At 43.6% G+C, this 19,690-nt stretch overlaps 1 protein-coding gene and 1 pseudogene across 6 annotated transcripts in view; both read left to right on the forward strand.

Annotated features, from left to right (window-relative positions):
* Positions 1–19,690, forward strand: part of SORBS1 (sorbin and SH3 domain containing 1) — a 246,539-nt gene that overhangs the window by 44,815 nt on the left and 182,034 nt on the right. The gene's annotated exons all lie outside the window — the stretch shown is intronic.
* On the forward strand, positions 17,806–17,903 carry LOC133079013 (U6 spliceosomal RNA; annotated as a pseudogene).

A 19,690-nucleotide genomic window follows, 5' to 3' on the forward strand; every position in this document is an offset into this window, starting at 1 on the left:
TGTCCTGGTCAATATTTTTTGTCAGACACTTGGAGCTGTGGAAGTCAGCCATGGGAAGTATGCAGATCTCTGAGGGCTGGAAGAGAGAACCTATATTTCAAAGAGTGATCGGGACCCAGAAAGTTCTTTTAAGATGTATCCAACATCTGGGTTACAAAAGTCCTATAGGTATAGGATGGGGGTAACCTGATTTTAGAAGAAGCTCTTGCAGGGGAAAAAAGACTGAAGACATTTTGGATGATCAGAAAAAGAGGCAGGTCCTTCTCAGAGGGATGGAGGAGTAGGTGGTGGTTTAGCTGGATGCCCTGATAGTTGTAGGTTTGCCTTCTGGATCTATTGATGCCCCCACTGGGGGCGGTGCTGGGCTGGGGGCATGACCCTTCCTCCTGCAGGTCCCCAGGGGAAGTGTGAGTTGGCTTTGACTTCAGTCCTCCTCCCTGGCCTCTCTGGGAAACCACCCCCTTGCCCACACAAGGCCTGTTCTACGTCTATACTGGCTTTTCCAGGCAGGGGTCAGAGATCTTATTTCTGAGGGTTTCCTAGTCAGGCCATGGGCCCTGGGGCTACAGATGCCTTGTTTTTTAAAAAAAAAAAAAAAAGATACGGGGATCTTAGAAAATGGATGAATGGAATGCTTTGTGTTCCTATTTTAAACTTAAAGACAATTCTGTTGTGCAAATGCAAAAAGTAATAAGAATATGATTTCAGTTCCATATTCCATCAGGTTGAGGGTGTCAGGGGAAAGGTATAGGTGTGAGACGATGAAACAGGAAAGTGGGGTGGAGTGGGGAGGAGAGCTAGTGACAGGTGGGTGGGGAGAGAGAAGCGAAGACATGCATGGGAAGAAACAAGGCATGCAGGGAGAGAGTCAGAAAACATAATTTGAGGTGAAACCAATTTCCAGTAAGGCTTCCACCCCACTGCTGCAATTTGATGTCTAAGAATACTGAAAATCACAATACCCTATCCAAAAAGTATTTTTTTTCTTTGTAAATGCACCATGTAGTCAAAATATGACAACCTGGCCTGCGTATCCTAATATATATAGAAAATCTTGATATTGACTGATGATATACAACGAAAAGGCCCAAGTTATTTAATACGTTAATAAATAAAATATTCCTTCTCCAAAATAAAACAGAAAACTTACGGTCATTGGATGACTCCAAAGAGTTAAAAAAAATTCTTTTTATTGATACATGTATGTATAAATATACACATATATAAAAAGAAACTACCTCCAAATCATCCAGTGATTCTCTCTGGATGATGATTTTATAACTATTTTATTTGTTGTAAGTTGGGAAATAAAATACATACATCCAAGGTATCCTAGCCCTGGTCCCTCTTTTCTTCTTTTTACAATTTGTAGTTTTGTGGTTTTTTTAACATCTTTATTGGAGTATAATTGCTTTACAATGGTGTGTTAGTTTCTGCTGTATAACAAAGTGAATCAGCTATACGTAAACATATGTCCGCATATCTCCTCCCTCTTGCGTCTCCCTTCCACCCTCCCTATCCCACCCCTCTAGGTGGACACAAGCACCGAGCTGATCTGCCTGTGCTATGTGGCTGCTTCCCACTAGCTATCTATTTTACATTTGGTAGTGTATATATGTCCATGCCACTCTCTCACTTCGTCCCAGCGTACCATTCCCCCTCTCTGTATCCTCAAGTCCATTCTCTACGTCTGCGTCTTTATTCCTGTCCTGCCCCTATGTTCTTCAGAACCTTTTTTTTTTTTTTTTTTTAGATTCCATATATATGTGTTAGCATATGGTATTTGTTTTTCTCTGACTTACTTCACTCTGTATGACAGACTCTAGGTCCATCCACCTCGCTACAAATAACTCAATTTCGTTTCTTTTTATGGCTGAGTAATATTCCATTGTATATATGTGCCACATCTTCTTTATCTATTCATCTGTCGATGGACACTTAGGTTGCTTCCATGTCCTGGCTATTGTAAGTAGAGCTGCAGTGAACATTGTGGTACATGACTCTTTTTGAATGATGGTTTTCTCAGGGTATATGCCCAGTAGTGGGATTGCTGGGTCGTATGGTAGTTCTGTTTTTAGTTTTTTAAGGAACCTCCCTACTGTTCTCCATAGTGGCTGTATCAATTTACATTCCCACCAACAGTGCAAGAGGGTTCCCTTTTCTCCACACCCTCTCCAGCATTTATTGTTTCTAGATTTTTTGATGATGGCCAATCTGACCGGTGTGAGATGATATCTCACTGTAGTTTTGATTTGCATTTCTCTAATGAATAATGATGTTGAGCATGCTTTCATGTGTTTGTTGGCAATCTGTATATCTTTTTTGGGGAAATATCTATTTAGATCTTCTGCCCATTTTTGGATTGGGTGGTTTGTTTTTTTGATATTGGGCTGCATGAGCTGCCTGTGTATTTTGGAAATTAATCCTTTGTCACTTGATTCATTTGCAAATACTTTCTCCCATTCTGAGAGTTGTCTTTTTGTCTTGTTTATGGTTTCCTTTGCTGTGCAAAAGCTTTTAAGTTTCATTAGGTCCCATTTGTTTATTTTTGTTTTTATTTCCATTTCTCTAGGAGGTGGGTCAAAAAGGATCTTGCTGTGATTTATGTCATAGAGTGTTCTGCCTATGTTTTCCTTCCTCTAAGAGTTTTATAGTGTCTGGCCTTACATTTAGGTCTTTGATCCACTTTGAGTTTATTTTTGTGTATGGTGTTAGGGAGTGTTCTTTTTTTTTTTATAATTAATTATTTTATTTATTTATTTTTGGCTGTGTTGGGTCTTCGTTTCTGTGCAAGAGCTTTCTCCAGTTGCGGCAAGAGGGGGCCACTCTTCATTGCGGTGCGCGGGCCTCTCGCTATTGCGGCCTCTCTTGTTGCGGAGCACAGGCTCCAGACGCGCAGGCTCAGTAGTTGTGGCTTACGGGCCTAGTTGCTCCACGGCATGTGGGATCTTCCCGGACCAGGGCTCGAACACTTGTCCCCTGCGTTGGCAGGCGGATTCTCAACAACTGCACCACCAGGGGAGCCCAGGGAGTGTTCTAATTTCATTCTTTTACACGTAGCTGTCCAGTTTTCCCAGCACCACTTATTGAAGAGGCTGTCTTTTCTCCATTGTATATTCTTGCCTCCTTTATCAAAAATAAGGTGACCCTATGTGTGTGGGTTTATCTCTGGGCTTTCTATCCTGTTCCATTGATCTATATTTCTGTTTTTGTGCCAGTACCATGCTGTCTTGATTACTATAGCTTTGTAGTATAGTCTGCAGTCAGGGAGCCTGATTCCTCCAGCTCCGTTTTTCTTTCTCAAGATTGCTTTGGCTGTTTGTGGTCTTTTATGTTTCCATACAAATTGTGAAATTTTTTGTTCTAGTTCTGTGAAAAATGCCACTGGTAGTTTGATAGGGATTGCATTGAATCTGTAGATTGCTTTGGGTAGTATAGTCATTTTCACAGTGTTGATTTGTCCAATCCAAGAACATGGTGTATCACTCCATCTGTTTATATCATCTTTAATTTCTTTCATCAGTGTCTTATAATTTTCTGCATACAGGTCTTTTTTCTCCTTAGGTAGGTTTATTCCTAGGTATTTTATTCTTTTTGTTGCAGTGGTAAATGGGAGTGTTTCCTTAATTTCTCTTTCAGGTTTTTCATCATTAGTGTATAGGAATGCAAGAGATTTATGTGCATTAACTTTATATCCTGCTACTTTACCAAGTTCATTGATTAGCTCTAGTAGTTTTCTGGTAGCATCTTTAGGATTCTCTATGTATAGTATCATGTCATCTGCAAACAGTGACAGCTTTACTTCTTCTTTTCTGATTTGGATTCCTTTTATTTCCTTTTCTTCTCTGATTGCTGTGGCTAAAAGTTCCAAAAGTATGTTGAATAATAGTGGTGAGAGTGGGCAACCTTGTCTTGTTCCTTAGTGGAAATGGTTTCAGGTTTTCACGATTGAGAACAATGTTGGCTGTGGGTTTGTCATATATGGCCTTTATTACGTTGAGGTAAGTTCCCTCTGTGCCCACTTTCTGGAGAGTTTTTATCATAAATGGGTGTTGAATTTTGTCGAAAGCTTTTTCTGCATCTATTCATATCATATGTTTTTTCTCCTTCAGTTTGTTAATATGGTTTATCACATTGATTGATTTGTGTATATTGAATAATCCTTGCATTCCTGGAATAAACCCCACTTGATCATGGTGTATGATCCTTTTAATGTGCTGTTGGATTCTGTTTGCTAGTATTTTGTTGAGGATTTTTGCATCTGTGTTCATCAGTGATATTGGCCTGTAGTTTTCTTTCTTTGTGACATCTTTGTCTGGTTTTGGTATCAGGTTGATGGTGGCCTCATAGAATGAGTTTGGGAGTGTTCCTCCCTCTGCTATATTTTGGAAGAGTTTGAGAAGGATGGGTGTTAGCTCTTCTCTAAATGGTTGATAGAATTCACCTGTGAAACCATCGGGTCCTGGGCTTTTGTTTGTTGGAAGATTTTTTTTTTTTTTAATTTACTTTTGGCTGTGTTGGGTCTTCATTGCTGTGTGCGGGCTTTCTGTAGTTGCGGTGAGCGGGGGCTACTCTTCGTTGCGGTGCGCAGGCTTCTCATTGTGGTGGCTTCTCTTGTTGTGGCTCTAGGTGTGTGGGCTTCAGTAGTTGTGGCTTATGGGCTCTAGAGCGCAGGCTCAGTAGTTGTGGCGCACGGGCTTAGTTGCTCTGCAGCATGTGGAATCTTCCCGGACCAGGGCTGGAACCTCTGTCCCCTGCATTGGCAGGTGGATTCTTAACCACTGCGCTGCCAGGGAAGTCCAGCTTTTAGTTTTACTGATCTTAACTATTATTTCCTTCATTTCTTTTTCATTTATTTCTAATCTGATCTTTATGATTTCTTTCCTTCTGCTAGCTTTGGGTTTTTTTTTTTTTTTCTTTCTCTAATTGCTTTAGGTGTAAGATTAGGTTGTTTATCTGAGATGTTTCTTGTTTCATGAGGTAGGATTATATTGCTATAAACTTCCCTCTTAGGACTGCTTCTGCTGCATCCCATAAGTTTTGGGTCATTGTATTTTCATTGTCGTTTGTTTCTAGGTATTTTTTGATTTCCTCTTTGATTTCTTCAGTGATCTCTTGGTTATTTAGTAGTGTACTGTTTAGCCTCCATGTGTTTGTATTCTTTACAGATTTACTCCTGTAATTGACATCTAGTCTCATAGCATTGTGGTTGGAAAAGATACTTGATACGATTTCAGTTTTCTTAAATTTACCAAGGCTTGATTTGTGACCCAAGATATGATCTATCCTGGAGAATGTTCCATGAGCACTTGAGAAGAAAGTATATTCTGTTTTTTGGATGGAATTTCCTGTAAATATCAATTAAGTCCATCTTGTTTAACGTGTCATTTAAAGCTTGTGTTTCCTTATTTATTTTCATTTTGGATGATCTGTCCATTGGTGAAAGTGGGGTGTTATAGTCCCCTACTATGATTGTGTTACTGTCGATTTCCTCTTTTATGGCTGTTAGCATTTGCCTTATGCATTGAGGTGCCCGTATGTTGGTTGCATAAATATTTACAATTGTTATATCTTCTTCTTGGATTGATCCCTTGATCATTACGTAGTGTCCTTCTTTGTCTCTTGTAATAGTCTTTATTTTAAAGTCTATTTTGTCTGATATGAGAATTGCTACTCCAGCTTTCTTTTGATTTCCATTTGCATGGAATATCTTTTTCCATCCACTCCCTTTCAGTCTGTATGTGTTCCTAGGTCTGAAGTGGGTCTCTTGTAGACAGCATATATATGGGTCTTGTTTTTGTATCCATTCAGCCAGTCTGTGTCTTTTGGTTGGAGCATTTACATTTAAGGTAGTTATCGATATGTGTGTTCCTATTACCATTTTCTTAATTGTTTTGGGTTTGTCATTGTAGATCTTTTCCTTCTCTTGTGTTTCCTGCCTAGAGAAGTTCCTTCAGGATTTGTTGTAAAGCTGGTTTGGTGGTTCTGAATTCTCTTAGCTTTTGCTTGTCTGTAAAGGTTTTAATTTCTCTGTCAAATCTGAATGACATCCTTGCTGGGTAGAGTAATCTTGGTTGTAGGTTTTTCCCTTTCATCACTTTAAGTATGTCCTGCTACACCCTTCTGGCTTGCAGAGTTTCTGCTGAAAGATCAGCTGTTAACCTTATGGGGATTCCCTTGTATGTGTTTTGTTGCTTTTCCCTTGCTGCTTTTAATATTTTTTCTTTGTATTTAATTTTTGATTGTTTGATTAATATGTGTCTTGGCCTGTTTCTCCTTGGATTTATCCTGTATGGGACTCTGCACTTCCTGGACTTGACTGACTATTTCCTTTCCCATATTAGGGAAGTTTTCAACTATAATCTCTTCAAATATTTTCTCAGTCCCTTTTTGTCTTCTTCTTCTGGGACCCCTATTATTCAAATATTGTTGCGTTTAATGTTGTCCCAGAGGTCTCTGAGACTGTCCTCAGTTCTTTTCATTCTTTTTTCTTTATTCTGCTCTAAGGTAGTTATTTCCACTATTTTATCTTACAGGTCACTTATCAGTTCTTCTGCCTCAGTTATTCTGCTATTGATTCCTTCTAGAGAATTTTTAATTTCATTTATTGTGTTGTTCATCATTCTTTGTTTGCTCTTTAGTTCTTCTAGGTCCTTGTTAAACATTTCTTGTATTTTCTCCATTCTATTTCCAAGATTTTGGATCACTTTACTATCATTACTCTGAATTCTTTTTCAGGTAGACTGCCTATTTCGTCTTCATTTGTTTGGTCTGGTGGGTTTTTACTTTGCTCCTTCATCTGCTGTGTATTTTCTTTGTCTTCTCATTTTGCTTAACTTACTGTGTTTGGGGTCTCCTTTCTGCAGGCTGCAGGTTCGTAGTTCCCGTTGTTTTTGGTGTCTGCCCCCAGTGGGTGAGGTTGGTTCAGTGGCTTGTCAAGCTTCCTGGTGGAGGGGACTGATGCCTGTGTTCTGGTGGATGAGGCTGGATCTTGTCTTTCTGGTGGGCAGGACCGCATCTGGTGGTGTGTTTGGGGGTGTCTGTGAACTTAGTATGATTTTAGGCAGCCTCTCTGCTAATGGCTGGGGTTGTGTTCCTGTCTTGCTAGTTGGTTGGCCTGGGGTGTCCAGCACTGTAGCTTGCTGATCGTTGAGTGGAGCTGGGTCTTAGCGTTGAGATGGAGATCTCTGAGAGAGCTTTTGCCGTTTGGTCCACCAGAGACCTCCTGGCCCCACGTAATATCAATGTCTTGAACTCTGTTCTCCCACCTCAGAGGCACAGGCCTGACACCCAGCTGGAGCACCAAGACTTTATCAGCCACCCAGCTGGTCTTCCTAAAGCTGGGCCGCCTGCAGCAGCCTGACCAATGGAATATTCAAATTGGAAATGTTGCCTTAACACTGGGTGCTAGAGGAGATCTCCATCGCTCCATATCAGAAATACAAAAGGATGGACAGCTCCTCTAAGCTGGGGTTTTTATGAATGTGAAGTGGCTCCTCCACTGTCTCTTTCCCTTTCTGCCAACTGAAGCAGAAGACTCTGAGACTCTAGAACAGGGCAGTACTCCTCAACATTGTCGAGGTCATCAAAAATGAGGAAAGTATGAGAAATTCTCACAGCCAAGAGGAGCCTATGGAGACATGAAGACTGAATGTAATGCTGTATGAAATCAGCAATGTTGAGGAAATTTTCTCAACTTTCCCAGAAAGTCCATACTGCAGAGAGTTATGCAGTAAGGCTAATTATTGACAATGTTCTGAAAAGGTAACAACACCAATAAACTTTTCTGGACTTGCAAAGGAAAAAGAGAAAACAGCTGGTTCTGCTGGCAGTCGAGTTTCCAGAGCTAACTGGCGTGCCATCTGCTCGCAGCATAGAGTGGGAACCATGGTCCACATGTCGCACCAGTGTTCGTGTTAAGAAGGTTGCCCCAACAAGCCTGGGCAACTTCGCTTCCGCGCAGGTTGCTGGCGGGAGGCGTGGCGGCGGCAGCATCCACAGTGTGTATATCGTTTTTCCGAACTCCACCTGCTCCAATTTGTAGTTTTTATCAAATTTACACATGCCTATAGTTTCAAGAATCAAGCAGTTCTCCCGGAACACCATCTCCTGCCTCCCCTCCCCCTACCTGCCATCCCCTGTGGCAGTCACTTAAAAATCGTAGCTGATTCTTTTGGTATTTACTTACACATTTTTCAATAGCTTGCATGTTTTGCTACTTTTGGGTATTATCTATTGGCTCCTCCTGAGGATTTTGCTCTCCTCCCCCTCCCCATGCGCTGTGCCCCAGCCCCCTTATCTTTGGAGGAAGAAAAATCCTGTCTTCTCCAGAAGTCAGGAGTGTCATGCCTTATCCTAGAGGGACATGGGGGTCCCTACGTGGAATAACATGCACATCTTTTGGCCTTTTGTGATCTTGCCAATAAGACTTTAAAGTCTGTCCAAAATTCTAAGCTGTAGGTTTGAATTGGGCCGTGTGTTGTTACTAGCTCTGTGGACCAACCATAACCAAGGGCCCGTTAGAAGCTGGATTTAATTAGGACGTCTTCTGGATGTGGATTTTTGGGACCAAATATCAACTTATTTTGTTGTCCTTTGCCTCTATCGTAGAGTGTAGAAAAAGTACACTGTCCCAGTTAATTGCAGGCCATTGTTTGCTGGACTTGGTTATCTTGGAGATCCTAGGAGGCCCCTTTCTTGACCTCTCAGCTCCAGGACACTCTTAAGGAGATGGCTTCTGCTTATATTTGACTGGTGATGTCCAGGGTTTTTGGGAAAGTGGCAGAGCTGCCTGTGTCTTGGGGACCCAGAGGGATCTGTATTAAATCCTAAAAGTGCCACCTTTTCCAGAAAAGCTGCTGCAGTCCAGTCTCAGGATAGGGCATCTGGACTCTACTCCGAGTCTCAGCGTTCCACTTTGTTCCCAGAGCCACCCACAGACACCTCTGAATTCTTTGTCCAGTCCTAGAGGACATGCTTCTGGGCTTACCTGTCTCGTCCAGGCTCAGGAGTGACTCCCATCTCTTGCCCTTTGCCTCTATCTGTGGCCCTTCTGAGTTCTGGAGAAGACTTCACTGGAACTCATGCCAGTGATCTTGCCGTCTTTCTCGTTAATGAGGAATGAGGGAAGGCAACAGGGCAGCACTTTCTGAAACGAAGGCTGAATTTTAAGTTGTGAGGGACCTTGGAAGCCACATGGTTTGTGTAACTCTGCTTGCATACCTCCGGCAGTTAGACTCTCGCTGAAGGAGCCACCCTTTAACAGTGATGGGTGCTCATCTCTTGGAAAGTTCTTTCCTGCTGAACGGACAACCTTGTCTGGGATGCCCCTCCACTAAACAGATGAGGACAGCCTTGAAACTAGTCAACAAATTATTCTTCCTGTTTTTCTGGCATAAGTGGTATCGAAAATGGTTTTAAGAGGCAGCCATAAAAGATGCGGGTGAAGACTCATGTTTTCTAAGCACCGAGTGTGTTGCCAGAGAGGTTCAGTTTTGTTTTTCTTTATCGTTATGATTTTGACTTATTTGCATCTGATAGAATGGTATCAGTGACATGAGGAATAATTACATCTCTTTTGAAATTCTACCCTGGAGCCCCACCAGGAACTGACCCAGATTCGTGCCAAGGAACACATCATAGGCTTTGGGTTTTTTAAAATGTGTATTTAAAACACTCTTTTGAAATGCTAGACTTTTTGATACTTAAAGAACATTGTTTTAATGGGTGGAGTTCTTTTTTGATCCTCTAAGTTTAAATTTCTTAGCTCCAGGGTGGCCATAGTGACCATCCTGTATTGTGAGTTCAAAGGGCCTCTGAGAGGCAAGCCCTGCACACGTGTGTGTGCGTGTGTGTACGTGCACTTGTCTCCCTTTTGTCAACCAGTTCTAAACTTGATTCTTACTGCTTTTACTGAATCTTCAGAAATGCTGGCCATTTTAGGAAAGCCATGTGACATAATTCTTTAAATAAATAAAAATGATTTGACTTAGAGAAACTGGCAGTAATAAATCAACATGGTAATGTTGGTGGTTGGATTATCGTTTCCTTTGAGATTTCCTTTGTTTTCCCAGCTTTATATGATGAACATGTATTACTTTTATATTAGAGGAAATTATTTGGGAAAGCATGGCTGCTTCCAGACTTATTCCTAATCTGCCAATGAGGTAACAAGGTGGAGGATACAGGAGGGGATAACAGATTGGAACATAGGGATGTTGGGAGCCAGGGCTGCCATGGGAACTGTTATCGCCAGTCTTTTTTACCATCAAAAATGCCTCTTTTATTTTTATATGTATTTATTTTTCTTCTAAATGCCCCTTGCTTTGAAAGATTTCATCTAACCCAACATTGTGTTTGTTAAATAGTAATTCCTCCATTGTTGATCAGTCAAAGACTAACTGCCTTTTGGAGAGTTACTGGGTTACTTTATGGAGTTGATGCTGTTCCAGCTGAGAGTAAAGACATGTGATATTTCAGTTGGCCCTTAGTTAGGCACTCATCTATGTTCTCCACCTTCATTGCTACCTAAGGTGGGACTTTCTGAGCTGAGGACCCAAGGTTGGCGTTCTGCAGTTAGAGCTCTTCTGTATTTTGGCCTCAAGACCCTGTATTCCCTCTGGTACTGGTATTTCTCCCCAACAAACCTGCCTTGATTTTGTTTTTAAATGCAACATCTAAAAAACCACAAAACCAGTAGTACAGTAAGGCTTCATGGCTATGCTAACCTTTTTCTGCCTCCTCCTCCCTCATCCTCCTCCTCCCTCCTCCTCCCTCATCCTCCTCCTCCTCCTCCTCCTCCTCCTCCTCCTCCTCCTCCTCCTCCTCCTCCTCCTCCTCCTCCTCCTCATCCTCCTCCTCATCCTCATCCTCATCCTCATCCTCATCATGGTAATAATAGTTGGCGTCAGTTGAGTGCATGCTTAAGGTGTACCAGATACATGTTAAATGTCTACATAGATGATCTCATTTGACCCTCATAATTCTTCCTCTGTGAAGCAAGGACTGTTAATTAGCCCCAGCATTTTACTGATGGGGAAGCTGAGACTCAGAGGTTGAGTAATTTGTTCAAGGTCATGAGGCCAAAGAACAGCAAAGCCAGGACTTGAGTTGCTTCCCATCTCTTACACCTTCCTTTAATCTCTTTCTTCTTGAATCCTTTCTTCACAGACCAAGACCTCAGCTTCGGATCTTCTTCACATCCTAACACATCACCTTGTTGTGTACCTGGAATTAGTTGATTCTCTCTTCACAGTTCCCCAGTAGGGGAAGAATCCACAAAGTTTTCATTAGATTCTCAAAGGGATCTATGACCCAATAAAAGTTAACGTAGACCATGTTCCACATGCTATCCTTGGAATGGAACTGAGGTCATCCTGTGGGAAGGGAAGTACCTCCTCTAGCTTCCTCACTGTTCCAGAAGGAAGGGGTTTGAGGCTTTCTCTGCTGGAGAGCAGGAGAAAAAGAACTCTGGTGAATTGCACTGGAGGCACTAAATAGGCGTTTCTATGGCTGGGAAATGCCTCCTTGGATCCCTTAAGACCCCACCCTAACAGTGGGAAATTAAAAAGGACAGAACCAGATCCCAACTCCAATTTCCACACATTCAGGAATAAACCCACTCTATCCGGGCCCATCAGGGTGCAGGAGGAGGGCTTCTGGCACTGCGGCCGAGCCCCTGCATCCCAGGTGTCTGGACTCTTCCCCAGAAAAAGTGCAGTGATAATAACATTTATGTTGTAGGCATTGTGCTAAGCACTTACATGTATTACCTCTTTTAATCCTCCTCATAACCCTATGAGGTGTGGAGTGTTGTTATCCCTATTCTACAAATGAGGAAACTGAAGCCCTGAGATGTTTAGTGACTTGCCTGTGGATATGCATTTAGAAAGTGGTTGGGTCTTTGCACAGGATTTCAGTTGCACCCCAGGACCTGGAGTACCTCAGTTCTAGAGTACAGGCCACCAACTGCATTGCTTAAAGATGGGAACATGTATGTGTAACAGGGTATTAGGTAGATACCAACCCCCAGAGCTGGTGATGAACCTGTTTGTCAAGGTGGTGGAGGAAGGGGAGGCTGCTCTTGGCTCCCCTTTTACAGAATCCTCCCCCATCCTTTTGGACCTGTTAGGTGCATCTGCGTGGAGTTTCTAAGTGTCCAAGCTTTGCAGGGCTCCCACACAGTTATCTCATCGGCATTTATCAGTAGGTGGGGAGTCAGACAATCTGGGCTTCCCCCCTGGTTCTGCCCGTCCAAGCTGTGTGACTTGGGGGAGTCACTCAGGCTCTCCGAGTCTATCTGCTCATTTGCAAACCAGGGAGTTTGAACTCTGGCCTTCATTAGGATGAGGAAGGGTCTCAGCACTGTGGGAGGAAGGCCCTGCCCTTAATGTGTCTTCATAAGCAAATGGCCTGCTCCAAGTACACTGGGCATGTTGTTCTGTTATTAAGATTAATGGGCCAGAAACCTACCTGTAAGTCTGGCCACACTTGACAACTGTAGCTTTAGAAGGTACAGTGATTATTTTCATAGAGCGACAGTGATCATAATAATTAAGATTTTTGGATCGTTTGTACTCCTCCTCCTGTCTGCATTTCTATTCTGTTCTCCACCTGTTCATGACCCCCACTGCAGGTATCCTTAAAATCAGAGAGCTGTGTAATATCAGTGCTGGAAAGGAACTCTGATCACCTATGGCCAGCCTTCTCATTTTACAGGCATGGAAATAGGCTCAAGAGAGGTATAGCAACTTGCCTAAGGCCATTCTTAGTAGAGCCAGCATGTAGGTTGGCATTCTTTCAATTGTGCCCTGCAGCTGTCCCTTATCTCTCCTCTTAACTTCCTTCACAAGCAGACATAACTTTTCATCAGTCTTTACCTTGTATGGCTCTTATGGCCTGTACTTGCTTCCTTGAAAGTAGAGGCTGGGTCACTCTCATCATAGCTTCTCCCTCTTCCTCCTCACTGTCCCTGTGTGTGATGAACAAAGGAACAAGGCCATTGCATAAACAGAGCCATCTCAGAAGTCCTTTATGGTGCTAGGCCCACTGTTCCACATATTCAGATCATTGTGACTTCTCCAAGCACCAGGATGAATCTCTGCTGTGGACAGAGACCTAGGAAATACCCCTCTCCATATACTACTTTATCCCATTAATGTAGTGATGGACATACACAGCCAGTGTGTTACCGGAAGCTTTTGGAAGCCGAGATGGGTTGGCTTCTTCATGGCTGTGCGGGGGCTGTCTCTCCAGCAGCGGTATAATCTGGGTATAAAGAGCATCTTTTCTGATCTGAGTGGTGACATTTAACTCTACCCCTTTGCCACATGGCACCGTGAGTGTTCATAGACTTTCTCCTCTTCTCTCTGTTAAACGTAATTGTTGTCTATTACTCAGCTTTCCCAGTTACCCTACCTTTTAAGGAGAATTTTCTCTTGGTTAGCTCAGTTCCTGGTCCTTTTTTATATAGAGGCAATGAGTGGAGGATGAGCTGGAGGACCAAGAGGTGGGCCGGTCAGAGTTTGTGTGAGTGTGGATATGTGAATGCATGTAAGGAGGGCCTGTATTTGTATCTGAAAAGACCCAATACTTGTGTGTGAGAAGGAGGAACAGAGGCTAAAGGAAAGGAGAGGGAAAGTGTGTATGAGCTGGGAGTTGGGGAGAGTGGGAAGATGAAGAGAAGAGCCTTTAGAGGGATAGCTGCTCTCTCTGTATGGGATACCAAGTGGTAGAGAAGGAGGAGGGGTTTTAAAGACAGTTCCCAATACATTAAGAATTTAATTCCTTCCCATTGGTGTTCAAGAGATCAGTAACATTTTGAGTTCTATGTTTGGGCTGGATTGTTTGCTTACATGGCTCCCAAGTGAAGACAGGGCTACATGGAGACTCAGTTATGTTCATGCTACTCTGGCATGTTCTATCTGGGAGACAGAGGCCAACTGTGGGGCAGAAGAATGCGAGAAGCAGACTTCTGGTGGTGGGGGTGGGTGATTTGGAAAAATACTCTGTGGTTGGGGTCCAGGGGCCCAGGGCTGATGTGCCAGAGTCAGCGTGTAGTTTGTATTACTATGAACAAACCCCAGATCATTTTCCTGCATTAAAAATAAAAAATATATTGGAGTTCTCAGATTTGGTACTTATTCACTTTGTACCCGATTTCCAAAAAAATATGAGGCAGTTCAGACTCGGTGGAGAAAATGTAGTGATTTGTTCACATTGTATTTTTTTTTCATAGAGAAATTTGCCCTAAGAAGGAAGAATAAGTTGAGTTTCATGATCATATTTTACTGACAGAAATACTGGGAAGGATATTTAAATTTTTGTTCTCCAGGAAATTGCTCTTTTGTACTGGTTTGAGATGGAGATGGCTTAGCACAGAGAAGGTTTTAAATCCAAGGGAAGGAGCAGTGACTGTTTGGTAGAGATAAAGTTCTGTCTTCTGCCGGTGTGCCTCCTGGGGTTGGATTGATCTGTGCACTCTGCCTATCTAGCATTCGTGTTTGGTAAGATGACTTCTTCCAGTGGTTGAAGGCCCCAGAAGAATAAACAGGCTAGTGGAACTTGCAGGTCTGTCCATGGAAGTCCTGGCCTCTTTCTGGGCTCCTAGGAAAGCAGGAGAAACACTTCTGCAGAAGAGCCTGAAGGATTGTCCTGACATGCAGAAAGTTCAGGCAAGCATTGGTGTTTTGGGTACCAGGCAAGGACAGAAAGAGGACCTGTCCTGGACCCTCTTGTATGTTGCTGGTGGGAGTGCTAAGCAGCCTAGTCTTTTTAGCCCAATTGCCAAGCTGTTGGGCACTTTGAAATTGTCTGTACTTTTAGATCCTCTTAAAGGGCCTTGTGTGAAGGCAGGAAGTGTCAGCCGCCTTTTGAACAACACCCAGGGCAGACCATCATTTCCCACCTAGCTTTACAAGATGTCAGGAAAGTAGCCCTCTGCTGCGAAAGGGCCCTGGTCAGCTCCTGGCCTCTCCGTGGGCCACACCTGCCTTGTGCAGGCTGGCCTGCTGACTGCAGGCTGGGGAAGTCCCAAGGCAGCCCTAATGGTTTTGGTCACAGTTCCTCAGCCATGTCAGTTTCTCAGAGGGACTCCTAGGCCATGGGCACCAGAACATTCCAAGGTTCTTATGAGCAATGTGCCTCCCTGGTCCCACACCAAGTGGACAGTCAGAGTCTCTGGTTGTGGGGGGTGGGGTTAGGGCTCCTCAGGTGATTCCTTTGTACCCTCTGGATGGAGACCCTCTGTGCCGTCCATCTGCAGTCACGGCCCAGTTCTGCACACTGTGGTTAGTAAATTTGATGCCAGGAGATCCTGGGTTCAAATTTTACGGACTTCAAGCAGTCAGGGAAGGAGGAGGGCGAGGAAGGTCACAGGTGTTGAGTCCCAGCTTCGGGAAGATGTCAGCCTGGTGCTTCCGGTTACTTTTATTATGCTCCCCTGGGCCCAGGGTGCTGGGTGTTCTCATGCCCGTGTCTGGGAGGAACTGAGCTGCCAAGAGATCGAGAACCTGCTGAGGATCATGCACTTGGTAGGTGACAGGCCTGACCAGCGTCCTCATTTTTTTCCAATAGGATTGTTAATGCCCACCCTAGAATGTTGAGTGTCTTCCCAAGCGTGGCTGTGTAATAGATGTGAGCCACATATGTCATTTAAGATTTTTCTAGTAGCCACACTTAAAAAGGTAAAAAGAAATGAAATTAATTTTAACTATATATTTTTAACCCAGTATATCTAAAATATTATTTCAATATATAATCAGTATTTTTTAAAAAATCAGTGAGCTATTTTACATTTTTTTTTCCATACCAAGTCTTCAAAATCCAGTGTGTATGTTCCCCTTACAGTACATCTCAAGTCACACCAGCCACATTGCAAGGGCTCAATGACCACGTGTGGCTAGTGGCCGCCTTACAGGACTGCACAGCTTTGTCATCTCTTGGCCGGAGAGGTGTGTCTTGGCCGACTGCCCAGGGTAGCAAGGGGACACAGTTTTCTAAATTAATGGTTTCCAAACGCCACAGGATGAATCAGTCCTGGGCCATCTGCAAGAGTGTCACCTGAGGAACATCGTCTAGAGCCCCAGGTGATTCTCTGTAGCCTGATTGGAAACACTGTTCTAAAACCATTCACTGGGCAGTTCACTGGCGTTCTGTGCCTTGGCCTCACCCCCTTTCAGGGACACTTGCATTCCAAGCACGTTCCTTTTGGGGGGTGGTGATGGTAGTGGTGTGAAGGGAAAGATCGGGGAAGGCATGCCCTGAGGGCCTTTTCCCACCCCTGCTAAACAGAACTGCAGTTTCAGTGGAAAAACAAGATCTTGCTTATTTATCTGGATGTGATCATGCATAAGGGGTGGCACCTTCTCTTTTGGTGGCTGAGAGCAGGATCCTGTGTTCTCAGGAAAGGTGAGATGAAAGAACCAAAATATTTAGGGCAGAATGGGATACTGTGTACTTAAGCTGTGTTCTTTTCCAGTGGTTTGGTTTTAAAATTTATTTGCTGACTTAGAGTAAAAAAATTTGGTCCTAAAGAATTATAGTCTAGGGTCCAAACCTCAAATGCCTCAGGCCGAGCAGGTAACATGTGGTGAAGGGTAGGGGATTTCAAATCGAAACTCACAGGAATGTTTTTCACTTTCACAAAAATGTAAAATGTCTCCCTTTTTTTCTGGAAATAAAAGACCCTCTTGGTCTTTCATTTTCCTACTCTTGGTAGAGCAATATTTCTAAGAGAAAAAGCACTGCAGGCACCATGATAAATAGCAACTGACACTTGGCCTTGGTGTTTCGGGAGAGGAATCTGAGAGCCATGCCCATGTAAGGGGGAACAGCTACTGCCCAGCCCCATCCAGCTGTTGGCCTGGAGGCCCAATGTCACCAGATCTTGCTATTATTAAGGAGAAGCCACAAATCAGAGTATTTAAAACGTAAAATCTTTGGGGTTTTAAAAGAAGTTTTAACCTTAGAAATACAGACTCCTAGGAATTTGCCCCACCGCCAAAAGATACAGGGTCCTGTGTGTCCTTCCCTCAGCCTCTCCCAGTAGTGGCATCTTACATAACTAGTACAGCATCCAAACCAGGAAATGGGCACTGTTGCAATCTCCAGTCCTTATGCAGATTTCACCAGTTTATATATGTACTCACTTGTGCGTGCATGTGAGGTACTTCAATTTAGTGTACCTTTTCTGAGTACCACCTATGTGTCAGGTTCTGGGCCAACAGGGATGAGTTAGATTGGACCCCAGTGATCAAGGAACAGTCAGTTGGGGGAACCAGACAGAAGAAAGGACTTCAGAATATATCATGATTGTGGTATAGAGGGGAAGGGCACTGGGCCCAACCACGGGGGCCTTGAGGGGCAAGAAGGAGCTAACAGGTACCGAGGCAGCAGAGGGAGCGGCCTGAGTCAAGGTTTTGACTTTAGGCCTGGTGGGGCCACACAGCTGAGCTGGGAGCTGGGAGCTGGGAGCTGATTGGTGGTGATGGAGGCTGCAGGGGGAAGCTGGGGTATTGGAGATGAGTTGGAAGAGTACCCCCTGTAGGTGGCTCCGAGGCTCCTCCTCCGAGAGTCTCTGCATTTGCTCCTCTCTCTACCTGCAGAGCTCTTTCCCTGTCTCTTGCCATGGCTGGGGTATTCTCACCAGTGACAGCTCAGATCAAATAGCATTTCTTAACTGAGGCCAGCCCTGACTACCTAACTTTAGTCCCACCAGCAAAAACTACTTTCAGTCTGTAATTATCTTATTTATCCCATCCAGGGGACAGGAATATTGCCTGACTTGTTTATCGTCAACATTTTCTCGTGCTTGCTTCAGCACGAGAAAATTGGAATGATACAGAGAAGATTAGCATGGCCCCTGCACAAGGATGACACAAATTTGTGAAGTGTCCCATGTTTTGGGGAGGAATAAATTAGGAGTATAAGATTAACATATATACACTAGTATATATAAAATAGATAACCAACAAGGACCTACTATATAGCACAGGGAACTATACTCAATACTTTGTAATAACCTATAAAGGGAAAAGAATCTAAAAAAGAATATATGTATAACTGAATCACTTTGCTGTACACCTGAAACTAACACAAAATGGTGTGTTAGTAAATCAACTGTACTTCAGTTAAAAAAAAAAAAAGGAAAAATTTTCTTGGGAGCCCGCAAATCAGAACAGGTATCCTGTGGAGGTATCTTGTTTTAGGACTGGATGGGGAGAAAGGAGGGTACGACCACCTTTGGGAGGAAGAAAAGCATATTCCAGTGGAAGAAAGTATGAAGTCGCTGTGAATCATTTAAAGTAGGTGTGCTTTTTTTTTTTTTAAAGGAGATAAAAATCATCTTGCTATTTTTCAACTAATTTTATTCTACTTTAAGAGCTTTGTGTCATTCAGAGAACTTGGAAACTTCATTCTGCCTCCTCCTGAATTTGTGGAGTAGGTGGGAGAACTATAAAAAGCTCCCAAAGATCCACTTTCTTCTGCTAATGGGTGGGAAAAGGGGACAGCGGGGCAGTGGGACTAGAGGTGAGTGGTGTTTGGACATAGGAGCCATCTGGGCATTGAGCATTTTGGAAGCTTCAGTACTGTTCAGGTCCTGAGGATATGGCACTGGGTCTGGCCCCGGCCCCAGTGGGATTTGCTGTGAGAAATAGGGAAGTGCTTTCCAAGGTCAAAACAGGAGTGAAGTCATGTTAAAGCATTAAAGGCAGTGTGATTTTAAAAACAGCACAAAAAGGAAAGATAATTATTGTGAGTTGTTTCCTTCCGAAATTGGTCAGCCTCAAGGCCAGTTGGGGATTGAGTTTTCTCCCCTGGACTGTCTGGGTTTGTTGATGGAGGAGTTGGAATTTGTGAGGGAGGGGAGTCTCCCATGAGCTTGGGAAGAAAGTTGGGCCTTGGACTCAGAACAAGGAGAGAGGGGCCAAGTCTGAGAGGCAGGAGAGCAGGTAGGTAAGGTAGAGTTACCTTCAGCAGACATTCCTATGTGCCAGGCTTTGGGGGGTGGAGGGGTGTGCGGAGGGGGCAGAGCCAGGAACTAGGTGAGTGCCATGGGCAGGATGCATCAAGGTCGCGTAGTTAGGTGGAGTTAGGGCACACACAAAGTAGCAGGGGTTGGGGCAGGGAATGAAACCAGAATTCCAGGCAATGGTCAGGGACCCAAAAGTTTCTAGGAGCTGAAGAGTAATAGGAAACAGCTCTGGCATCAAGCAGTCCCAGAAATTTGAAGCTATGTCGTGTCATGCCTCATAACTAGAATTATCAGATTCCCGGTGAGATAGAAACCAGGCAGAGTACGGGTGCTTTGAACATCAGGTTGAGCGTTAGTGTCAGACCCTGGTTAGGGTCCACTAGGAACCTCAGATTACACATCTTGACTCTCTTCTTCTCTCCTCATCACCTGGTAGACTTTTCCGTGCTGACTTTGGCCTTTGCAGGTGAACTTGACCTTGGGAGTCCAACTGGGTTAGTGCTTTACCAGTACTAGACTAGCCTTCTGAGCAGGGTCCTTCCTAGTCCACTAAATTAGTGGACTAATTAGTGGATGCTTAGATTCCAGAGGCCAGTGGCAAGACTGAGTAGTTAGGGAATGGGTTGACTTGGTCATCTTTTAGCTGGAAGGTATGAAATTTGGGGTATATTTTGAAGGAACCTAGAGGATTTGAAGTCACTATTGGGATACAGTGAT

The sequence above is a fragment of the Eubalaena glacialis genome, chromosome 1, assembly GCF_028564815.1.
Source record: "Eubalaena glacialis isolate mEubGla1 chromosome 1, mEubGla1.1.hap2.+ XY, whole genome shotgun sequence".
NCBI lineage: Eukaryota > Metazoa > Chordata > Mammalia > Artiodactyla > Balaenidae > Eubalaena > Eubalaena glacialis.